We start from the raw sequence: 10,772 nt of genomic DNA on the forward strand, positions 1-10,772 counted from the left end.
CCGATCCCCGTGACCCAGCTTAGTGTACCCCTGTAACACCCATTGGTTTATGATCCGGCGGGCCACAGCAATGCCCACTGCCCTCGAAGCGAGCAAAAGCTGCCAAGCAAAAGAAGAAGAAGGGGGGAAAAAAGCTCTCTCGTCGGTGAAGGTCACCTCTGCCGGGCGGGCAGGGGGCAGTGTGCGCCAAGCGGGGGGCTGCAGGAGCGCCGCCGCCCCGTCCGCGAGCCGCGAGCGCGTCGGTCCCGAGTGGGACGGCGCCGCCGGCGGGAGCCGCGGAGGAGAGGGGAAGGAGGCAGGAGGAGGGGAAGGACACTGCAGCCTGCCTGAATAATTGATAGTGGGAGGAGAGGGGAGCGCGGGCGGCAGCAGCTGGACGCTTGGGTCTCCATCCGCTCGCCAGCCGAGGATGAGAAAGGCCGGCGCAGGTAGGGGAGCCGAGCTGCTTTTCATTCTCCTCTCTCCCGCGATGCCAATTAAATGGGCTGCGAGGCCGGGGGGTGGGGGAGAGGGCGGCGCAGGTCCTCCATGCGGCTCGTGCAGGAAGCGGAGCCCCCGGGGAAGAGGCTCCAGACATTGTGCCGGCATGCGGCGCGCGGGGACGCAGGGGAGCGGGAGCAGGCTGTCTGGAGAGGGAAGCAGAGAGAGAGGGACAGGCTGAGGTGGGCATTCCCGAGCCTCGTCTCCATCACCCCCTCAGAGCTGGCAGAGCCACCAGCTGCGCGCCTCTGGCGCCGGCTCAGGATCCGGGACCTGCCCGCACCTCTCAGCCTTCTCCTCCCCAAGAGGAAGCTGAGGTGATCTTGTGCCTGCCTATCAATTCATCAGGGCAGGGCAGCAGGGAATCGGAGAGGCTCCATTGACTAGGGCACCCCCTGGAGTAACTAAGAACAATGGCCACAAAGTGAGGGAGAGCCCGTTTAGGTTGGACATTAGCAAAAAACTTCTTTGCTGTAAGGGCTGCCAGCAGTGGCGATGGGTAGGGGGTGCAGGGGGCTACACGTGCACTCCCTGACCGGCCGCGCTCACCACTTAGGAGATGGGCAGGTGGGAACACTGGTGCCCCCCTTGACTAAGGTGGCACCAGTCACCCATGGTTGCCCCAATCTGGAACGGGCTTCCAAGGGAGGTGGTGCTCTCCCCTACCCTGGGGGTCTTCAAGAGGAGACAGGACAAGCACCTAGCTGGAGTCATCTGACCTCAGCACTCTTTCCTGACTAGGGCAGGGGGTCGGACTCGATGACCTACTTTTCCGACCCTAGCATCTATGAATCTATAAATCTATAAACGTGGGTGCTTGCGCAGGCATGGCTGTGCGCAGCCCTGGGCAGCTGTGCATGTGTGGGAATTGTGTGTGCGCACAGCTGCGCCTGTGGTTAGTATTTATTATTGCGCCTCTGTAATTATACACAAAGAAAGAGTTTCTGACCGGGAGCAGTCACAGTCTAAGGGTGTGTTGTGATGTTCCCACTGCTGTGCCTGTGCGTTGCTGGGTTCTGTGGATGTGCTCACATTTCCTTCTGTGAAGCTAGTATCTCCCATCAGACATTCGAGCAATGACTTGTACAGAGATCAGGGTGTTGGAGTGAATCCAAAACAGTCCTGATAGGAACAAGCATCTTAAGAAAAAACATGGAAAAGGAAACAGTAATGCACGTATCTGAAAGGCACCGATAATAAATGGACTGAAACACGCATAATGTTTTGCTAGAAAGTTTGGCTAACATCCGTCCCAGATACACAATTGGTCCAATAAAAGATCCTGCCAGAAACCTTGCTTCTCACATATTTCCTGCATCATCGCAGCTTCGGCAATGCTCCAACACTACCAAAAACCTAAAATGCCAAAAAGAATTTGTACGTAGGATTACAGCAGACAAAGAAAATGGGAGTGCTTGTAGGCTGACAGGAAAAACGACCCCTAAAACACACTGTGACAGTCACAGTAAATACATTTACACAACAACTATGTGTGGATTACAACCCATAAATACAGAATAAGGCACTGTAATATTTAAGAATTCATACTAAAACTTGCTCATTAATACAGCTAAATACCGACAGACATATAGTCAAGGGGAATGCTTGTATTTAGTGTGTAGGCACATAAGCTACTGATTTGGTGGCAAGTAAAGGGGCAGCAGCAGTTAAAAGGGATTTGTGGATTGTTGATAAACTGTGGCAGTGAGGACTGATGAAGTTTTGAGTTGTTTACAAATGGAAGTGATTAACCCATCTGAGGATCTCCCATGGGCATTACTATATAACAGATACTTGGAAGGAGCTTGCAGGGAAATCTCTGCTTGACCTAGGCAATGATGCACATACAGAGGCTACAGGTCTTTATGCTATGTAGTGAAATAAGATTACATCTTCTTGCGGTAATGGGATTCAGCCAAGGAAAGAGAAGGAAGAGAAGGGCGATCAAGGAAGAAATGTATCTGAATGGGTTTTACGTCCTCAAACAGCTGGGTCACAACCAGGCAGTAGGGGTCATGTTCCCAACTCAATTTTCTGTCAAGTTGGAGACTCTATGCTGATGCAACAACACTCCCACCCTCCCCAGCAAGAAGTCTCATAGCACAAGCTTGCCTCTTAAAGCAGGAAGATGTTTCACAAGGGAGACGGTGTGGCAAATCTTGCCTTATGTTTTAATTACCTGAGCAGAGGGCAGCTGTGGAAGGGGTCAGTGTCTCCTGTCTTTCTACCACTAGGGAATGGGCAGCACTGGGGGATTGCAAGTCTGGTTGACCCTTCCTGTAGGAGGCAGCTTGAGGACAGATCTTACTCTAGATGGGGGGCAATAATGGTTCTTCCTCCCTCAGGTACTGTTTCACTTCCACTAGCAGAAAATCCCTGAAATTCCTGAGTTCATCATCAGCTCCTTTTGCTGTTTCCACCTGAGAGTTTCTAGCCCAGAGAAAGGATGATCTGGGTACGTTGAACTCACCAAGCCAAGAGAAGGGGGCACTCCTTTTCCCCTCCACGAATGAACTCTTATTCCCTTCCAGTCTCCCTTTTCTCCATCTCTCACTTGCTCTTTTGCTTTCTTTCTCTCTGCCATTCCCTTGCTCATTGGGTACCCTGCAGTCTCACCCCAGGAGCTTCCTGCTGTTGTGCAGTTTAGGCCCGGTCCTAGCTGTGAGCAGCTCTTTTCATTCTTTCATTTGAAGTGCATCTCTGGAGAAGGAAGCACATGGGGGCTGGGCTTTGTGGGGGTGCAGGATGAAGCTTGTGCTCTCTGGAGATGGGGATGTGAGCCTGCGCCCTCCTCCACCACAAGACAGTAGGAAAGGAAAGAAGCCTGTGAACAAGAAAGACATAAGCCTGCCTTTAACAAGACAGAAGAGTGGAGAATGTTTTCCCGGAAGCGCAGTTTCACATTTGGAACCTATGGAGGGTATGTACCTCTAACAGCCCTAGCTCCCCTGCATGCCCCTTTGGTACTTTGTTGCCATAGCTTCTTCCTGTTTGTAGGTGAGATTATGGTGGTAGAAACTAAAACTAGACAAGGGAAACAACTTACAGCCATATCCCTGGCCCAGCATGCCAGCCTGATTTCCATCTCTCAGATGCTGGGACTACTTTCTCTCCTTAATGGAGGAGGAAGAAGGCTTCCTGAGATCTGAGTGGAGAGTGGGCTAGGGTGGGGTATGCTAGATTGTTTTTTTCTTGATTAGTCTCTCCTTCCAGGATATGAAGGGCAGGACTTCAGGTCCTACCTTTCCTCCTTCAAATGAGCTGAATTCCTTCTGATTTTTCTGGGTGGATGGAGAAGGGTTGGATGAAATCCATTCCCCTCACAGCTTCTCCTTCCATCTGCAGCACAGGGAAGCAGCTCAGTGGGCATGTCTATACGTGTATTAATGCGCCTTTTCTAACGTGTATTAAATACAGTACCTCCAATGTGAGGTAGTAAATTTATGCGCATTTGGCTATGCTAATGTGCAGTAGCACATTTGCACACTTTCTTAGTGACACTTTATGCACTGTAGACTATTTCACCGTGCATTAGCATAATGGCATGGGGTTTTTTTACATGATGCTTTAATGCACAGTAAAATAGTCTTCTGCACATTAAAGCAAATGTGCAGACACTCCCAGTATGGACTAAATGAGAGGTATTGGAGTAAAAGTCTAGGCAGTTTAGCGACAGCTGGTTGGTTTACTTTCCCACATGTTCCTGAGTTGCAAGGATGAGACAGAGACAATTAGAGAAAATCCTAAATAAAGGACTGACATAATATTGGCTTTAACCATGGCAGTCACTCATGCTCACTGTCTCTGCTTCTGTCTTGCCCTCTCTTTCTCTTGGAGTTCAGAAATCAATGTGTGAAAGCTGTGGGGAATTCAAAGCCCCAGCTCCTACATGCCCCAGTGTTATTATTAGGGCAAGGGCATAAGTGAAATGAATGTAACAATCCACATATACCCTCGAAGAGCATAACTGGCAGAGCCGGGCTGAGAAGAGGCCCAAGCTAGAGTGCAGGAGCTGCCGTGTCTCAAGGCTAATGATTCACAGCAAACATTTTATTTAATCATGTTAGACCTATTTTCTGATGGTGAATTACACTGAGACTGGTTTTTATGAACTGGCTGATTCTTCTAAATACTTCAGACAGTAGTTCCTGTGATCATACTTCAACACAAGGGTCACTCATCTGGACAGGGCCATGATGTTTATATGAATTGTAATTTACTATGAATGGCTATGTGCTTAGTTATATAAGTCTCACAATACTCCTTTTGCTTCCTGGATGACTTTCACACTGTGAAGTGTTTAGAAAATGGCTAAACACGTGTTTCTATCTTGCACCCTCAGGAAGATATTAATGCAAGGATGTGGAACACCTTTTTCAGACAGCAAAAATCCCTCTTATGAATACTTGTGGATAAAAAATTAAAGAGTTTATGGAACCTGTCAAAGTCAATATGCTGGCTTTACTAAAACAAATGTTTGCTGACAGATTGTTAGTCCTGCAGCTGCAGACAGAAATGGTGTAGGAGAGGTGGGCTGGGAGCTCAGAACTGGAACAGCAGTGGGGCTATAAGACAGGATATAGGAGCATTGGTAGGCACCTACTGAAATCACGATATTGCGATTTTCACAGAGACTGCAAAATTGGTAGGGCCCCTGTGAAAAAACCTGGTCCCCACAAAAAAAGCGGGGACCACAAAAAAGCATGAAGATAGCCAGCAGGGGGGGAAAACAAGGGAGCTGCAAACAGAAAACGGTAGGAAGCCCTGGCACCCTGAAGCATGTGGGGAGGGAGAGGGGAGGAAAGGCAGGGAGATTTTTGCAGAGGACCCTAGCAGGTCCTTCCTCATGCCTCTGATTGGTTATGGGGCCCTGGAACTCCCACCCTGCCTGGAGATTGAACAATCTCCATTGGCCCCTTGTCTAATCAGAGGTATAGGAAGGCCATGCTCTGCTGTAAAAATGGTGACTGGCGCTGCACTCAGACCACAAAATTGAGAGCCAGCCGCTCAAATTTGGTAGGTCCCTAGATGTTGGTAGAGCTGAAATAGTAGGGCATACTGCAGGTTACAATTGCCTCTTTATAACATATTCAGCAGAGTGTGAGAATAATTCCAGCCACGTGTGCCTTACAGAGAACCCAGTTTTCCTGTTTAAAAGCAGTGAAAATGTAGAGCTAAAGATACTTTTTTGAATAAAAAATGGCATGAATTTAAGTGGCTTTCAGAAAATTTTAATAAAACACCAAAACCTTTACTCTTCCTCTTACCCTCTGCTTCTTCCATGTAATCATTTCATGACAATTCAGTTTGAGTGATCAGTTTTTTTTTCAATTTCTTCCTCCAACCTCTGGGGTTGTTTTTCTTTGTCAGCAGGATGGTAATCTACAGTCTGAATAGAGGGCTATAAACACATAAGGTAACTAACCAGCTGGACATGGGACAGGAGGTAGACATCATCTACCTAGATTTCAGCAAGGACTTTGATATTGTTTCCAATTAATTCCTCTCAATTGTTGGAGAGTACTGTCCTAAACCAGGCTACAGTGAGGTGGGTTGGCAACTGGCTTAGTGGCCAATCCCAACGAGTGGTGATTAATGGGGTGGCCTCATCCTGGAGGGCCATCTCCAGTGGTGTCTCCCAGGGATCAGTGCTTGGGCCTGTGCTCTATAACAAATTTATCAATGATCTGGATGAGGGAGTAAAAAGCACAGTGATTAAGTTTGTGGATGATACCAAGCTGTGGGGACGTGGGCACATCCAAGGACAGGAAAAAGATCCAGGACGACCTTGACAGGCTGTCCCTATGGGCTGAATGCAATCAGATAAGGTTCAACAGGGACAAGTGTCAAGTCGTCCATCTGGGTAGGAAGAACCCTCACCATATCTATATGATGGGTGCTGGTCCACTAGCTGGCACTGCAACTGAAAAGGACCTAGGGGTGACAACTGACCAGAGGATGAATATGAGCCACCAGTGTGATGAAGTCACCAATAAAGCAAATAGAATTCTGGCATGCATCAGTAGATGTTGCCAACAGATCCAGAGAGGTGCTCCTCCTCCTCTATTCGGTGTTGGTGAGGCCACAGCTGGAGTACTGTGCCCAGTTCTGGCACTGCACTTCAAGAAGGATGTGTACAAGCTCAAAAGGGTGCAGAAAAGGGCTACACGCATGATCAAGGACCTGAGGGATAGGCCTTATGAGGAAAGACTTCGGGATCTGGGTTTGTTCAGTCTGAGTAAAAAAAGGCTGAGGGGAGACTTAATAGCTGCCTACAGATATGTCAAGGGAGAACACCAGGATCTGGGAGAGCAACTTTTCAGAAAAGCACCCCCTGGGAGGATGAGGTCCAATGGGCTAGTCGAGGAAAAGTTTAGGCTAGATGTAAGGAAAAACTTCTGTAGAAGTAAGGGTAACTAGAATCTGTATGGATAACTAGAATCTGCAACACACTTCCAGCAGAGGTGATGCAGTTGCCTTCCCTGGTGGTGTTCAAGAGGAGATTGGACAAGCACCTGGGTGAGCTTTTTTGAGTCCAATTACCTCCTGCCCTTGGCAGGTAACCGGACTTGATGATCTTACAGGTCCCTTCCAGTCCTTCATTCTATGATTCTATGAACCCTGAAAGTACAAAATTAATGTGCTAGATACCTAAGGATCATGAGATAGGCAATTTGTTTATCAAAGCCCAGGCAGGTGATTTGTTTGAAAAGTATGTGTCCACTCTTATCCTATTGCAAATGGAAGCCAAACTGGGGCAGCTTATCTCTGAATGAATCCTCCTTAAGGTAAGATATCCTGATTTAGTTAACCTGAGATAGAAATGGACAAAGTAAGTTACCACAGATCAGCTGACTCATGGTAAGTCCCTCTTTCCATTTAACTCCATAAAATTTGTTCACTTCTCAGCAACCAAAATGTTGACAATTCTGTCAAAGTTCAAGTGAGCAGTTTAGCCTTGATGCAGACCTCTCACTAGGGCTAAGTACAGACAGTCAAAAAGCCCAAAGCTGAATTGATTCAGTCTTTGCAGGTTAGTCTAAGCCACAGAGATTGAACAAATAAGCAAATGAACAGACATTCAGCTTTGATTCAGGAAATGCAGCCACATGCCTGCAGTGGCTCAAGCCAGAAGCCAAGGGGCACTAGAGCATGGCTCTCTGACACATAGCCAGCATGGGCTGTGTGTTCACTTCTTCTTCCTGGTGCCCCCAAGGTTTCTGGGATTTGCAGTCCAGACTCATAGCAGCAAGACTCTGAAGGGTGCTCATCACTTCTTTCTACTTCCAGGTGCCTCTGGGATTTTTAGTCCACAGTTGCAGCCAGCGCTAAGTAAGCAGGTCAGGGTAGCTCTGTGGTGGGGGTAAGGGAAGTTTAACCCCTCCTCCCTGGCCCCAGACTCCAGCTGTGCTGTGCCGGGGGAGGGGGCGGAAAGTGAGCCAACCAATGAGGCGATTGAGCCAGAGGGGCAGGGCTAGCCCTACTCTCAGGAGCAGATAACACAGCTTGGCCCAGGGCTGCAAAATGCTGGGATGCTGGGTGACTGATTTAACTTGAACCAGGAAGGGTTCTGGGACAGAAGTTTCATAAATTGGTTTGATCTAAATCCGCTAAATCTGATACTACGTTCAATCAGGTTTATCTTAAACCAGTTCCAGACATTTTGAAACTGGTTTATGTGCACTGAACTTCTATTCTGTTGCAGGTTTAAACCAGTTTCTGATCACTTAAAACAGTTTCTGTGTAACGTCAGTCCCTAGCCTAGAAGACTAAATAAGATTGAGCCCCCATTCTGCTTGGCATTATACATTCACAAAGTAAGGGACAATCCCAGCCCAACAGAGCTTTCAATCCAGTACCAAAGAAAAAAAATGAGTTTACAGCACTAGAACTGGAATCATTCGGACTCATTTCAAATAAGAGCCACTAAATGGTCATGGAATGGGAATAATATTTAGTTTCTACTGAGCTGGGCAGGATTAAAACAGGTAGATTATGGTGAAGAGCTCTGTAGCTCCTTGCTGCCTCTGATACTGGACACCTCCAGGGCAGAAGACAGCCTAATTAATCTGCACATCACAGAGCAACACTCCCACAAAAGGACTCTCAGATACCCGGGGGATAAACTTCCAGCATCTTCCTCCCCTGTGCAAAATGGAGTTTATTTTTTAAATAGGAGGACTTTTACAATCTTTGAAGTCTCCTCAGCCAGATGAAAGGTTTATGTGCCCAAAAGCTTGCAAAGAAAGGAATTTTTTGCAACTATTTAGTTGGTCTAATAAAAGATATCGACTCTGACCCAAGAGCTTTGTGTATCTACAGACCTCTGAGGCCTTCAGTCATACTAATGAACTAATATCACACCTTTTAGAATGTGTCTTGCTTCTGGGAAGATTACTCTATTAAATTAAATTCTGACCCTTCTGAAGCTTGTATCAGCAGAGTAGATGTTCTATAGACAAAAAGGTGAAGTATTGGTTTTACACTGAACTCTACGTTTTTACCATACCCTGTTCTTAAATGGACAGTTCCTGTTAAGCAAAAATCACAAAATTGCAGAAATAAAGTAAGTATTAGTACAGCTACTAAATTCACGTATAAATATGCTTTGCATATAGACATTCCAACAATTCTTTCTGGCTCTTTAGTCTAATGTACCATTTTTTCTTCTATAAGCATCAGTAGCATAACTAGGGGTGGGTTACTGAGGCACAACCCAGGATCCAACTTAAAGGGAGTGCCAGAATGGAATTAAAGGAGGTGCCACTTTATTGTCCCAGTACAGCCCTTGCAGCTGGAAGCACTTGGGAAGGACTAGGGTCAGGGACAGTTTCAGGTTTGGCTGTGGGGAACAGAGATAGAAGTCAGATGTAGCCAATCTTGTGTGGGAGATGCCACTTTTGTTGGGGGGAGATACTGGCACAGTAAGCAGCCAGGAAGCCACTGCAGCCTCCTGCTGCAGCCACTGCCTTTGTCCCTGCCAAATTCAGTGTAGCTTATTGCTGGTGTCAACAGGAATCAGCAGCACTGGGCAGTGGTAGTGAATGGTGGTGGCTACAGTAGTTGGTCACATGAGGGTCACTGTACTCAGTAGATGCTGCCCATGCCAACGCCTCCCTTGGCAGCAGTGGCATCCCACAGGTGTGAGGTTAACAAGGGTACCAGAGCTAATGGAATGTGATCCCCATGCCACCCAGGGAGCAATCCTTACTAGTTATGACATCTATCGTACCAGAGTTTCACATTTCAGATGCACAAACCAAACCTCTTCCCCTTCAGTTCTTCCCTTGGCGTAAAGTATGCTGTTACTCTGTGCTGACCAAATCATATAGAGAGACACCCACCTGCATAATCCGACTAGGTTATACAAATAAAAATGAATCAGTGGAATGCAGGGCATCAGAATTCTTGACCCTGCGAAAAGAGTGTACCCTGGTCTTTAGAGGAAAGCATACTAGGGTATAATCTCATGAAACAAAACCTGCTTATAATAAACTGTCACTTTTAACAAACCCTGTAGCAGGAACCAATTTTTTAGCTATGGTACAGTGAATGGACTAACCCTTTTCTAGTGAATATCCTCTTTTAATTAACACTTTTCACACTTCTGTGCACTTTTATTACAATAAGTTTGCACTGTATAACTGCAGGGTGGGGAATGAACCCAGGATTGCTAGATGTAAGAGCATGAGACTCCACCACACATAGCTATGGATCTTTTTGCATGGAAGTAATAGGAGAGTCATAAACCTCTGTATGTGTTCTTATTGCTAGAGTGTGATACAAAGCTACACCGTGTTAACGTGTTTTAGAACCACCTAATTTTGCATGCTCTTTCTGCAAAGTTGTTTGACAAAGAGGATGAGCAAAGCAGTTAGCTGTGTTATTCTGAAATCAGTCAGAAGGTAGGGTAGATACGCACCTTTAGGCTAGGGACAGACATTACACATAAACAGGTTTAAGTGATCAGAAACTGGTTTAAACCTGTAACAGAAAAGTTGTTCAGTGCATATACACCAGTTTGAAAATGGCTGAATCTGGTTTGAAATAAACCTGGCTGAATGTCATACCGATGCCAACATTGAGAGGGTCCAGAGGAGGGCCACTTGCATAATCTGGGGACAACAGGGCAGGCCCTACAATGAGAGACTGCGGGACCTGAACCTGTTCAGCCTTCACAAGAGTAGGCTGAGGGGGGACCCGGTGACTGTCTATAAACTCACTAGGGGGGACCAGAAGGGTTTGGGAGAGACCTTGTTTCCCCTAGCGCCCTCTGGCATAACAAGGAATAA

The 10,772-nt window shown here is 46.9% G+C and overlaps 1 protein-coding gene across 1 annotated transcript in view; it reads left to right on the forward strand.

Annotated features, from left to right (window-relative positions):
- The first annotated feature begins 249 nt into the window (after positions 1-249).
- The window catches only part of LOC109318989 (rap1 GTPase-activating protein 1-like), a 100,674-nt gene continuing 90,151 nt past the window's right edge, over positions 250-10,772 (forward strand). The window contains 1 exon segment of the mRNA XM_019548507.1: positions 250-428. The gene's annotated coding sequence lies outside the window, so the exon portion shown is untranslated.

This window comes from Crocodylus porosus, unplaced genomic scaffold, assembly GCF_001723895.1.
Source record: "Crocodylus porosus isolate Cpor-Errol unplaced genomic scaffold, CroPor_comp1, whole genome shotgun sequence".
In the NCBI taxonomy this organism is placed as follows: Eukaryota; Metazoa; Chordata; order Crocodylia; family Crocodylidae; genus Crocodylus; species Crocodylus porosus.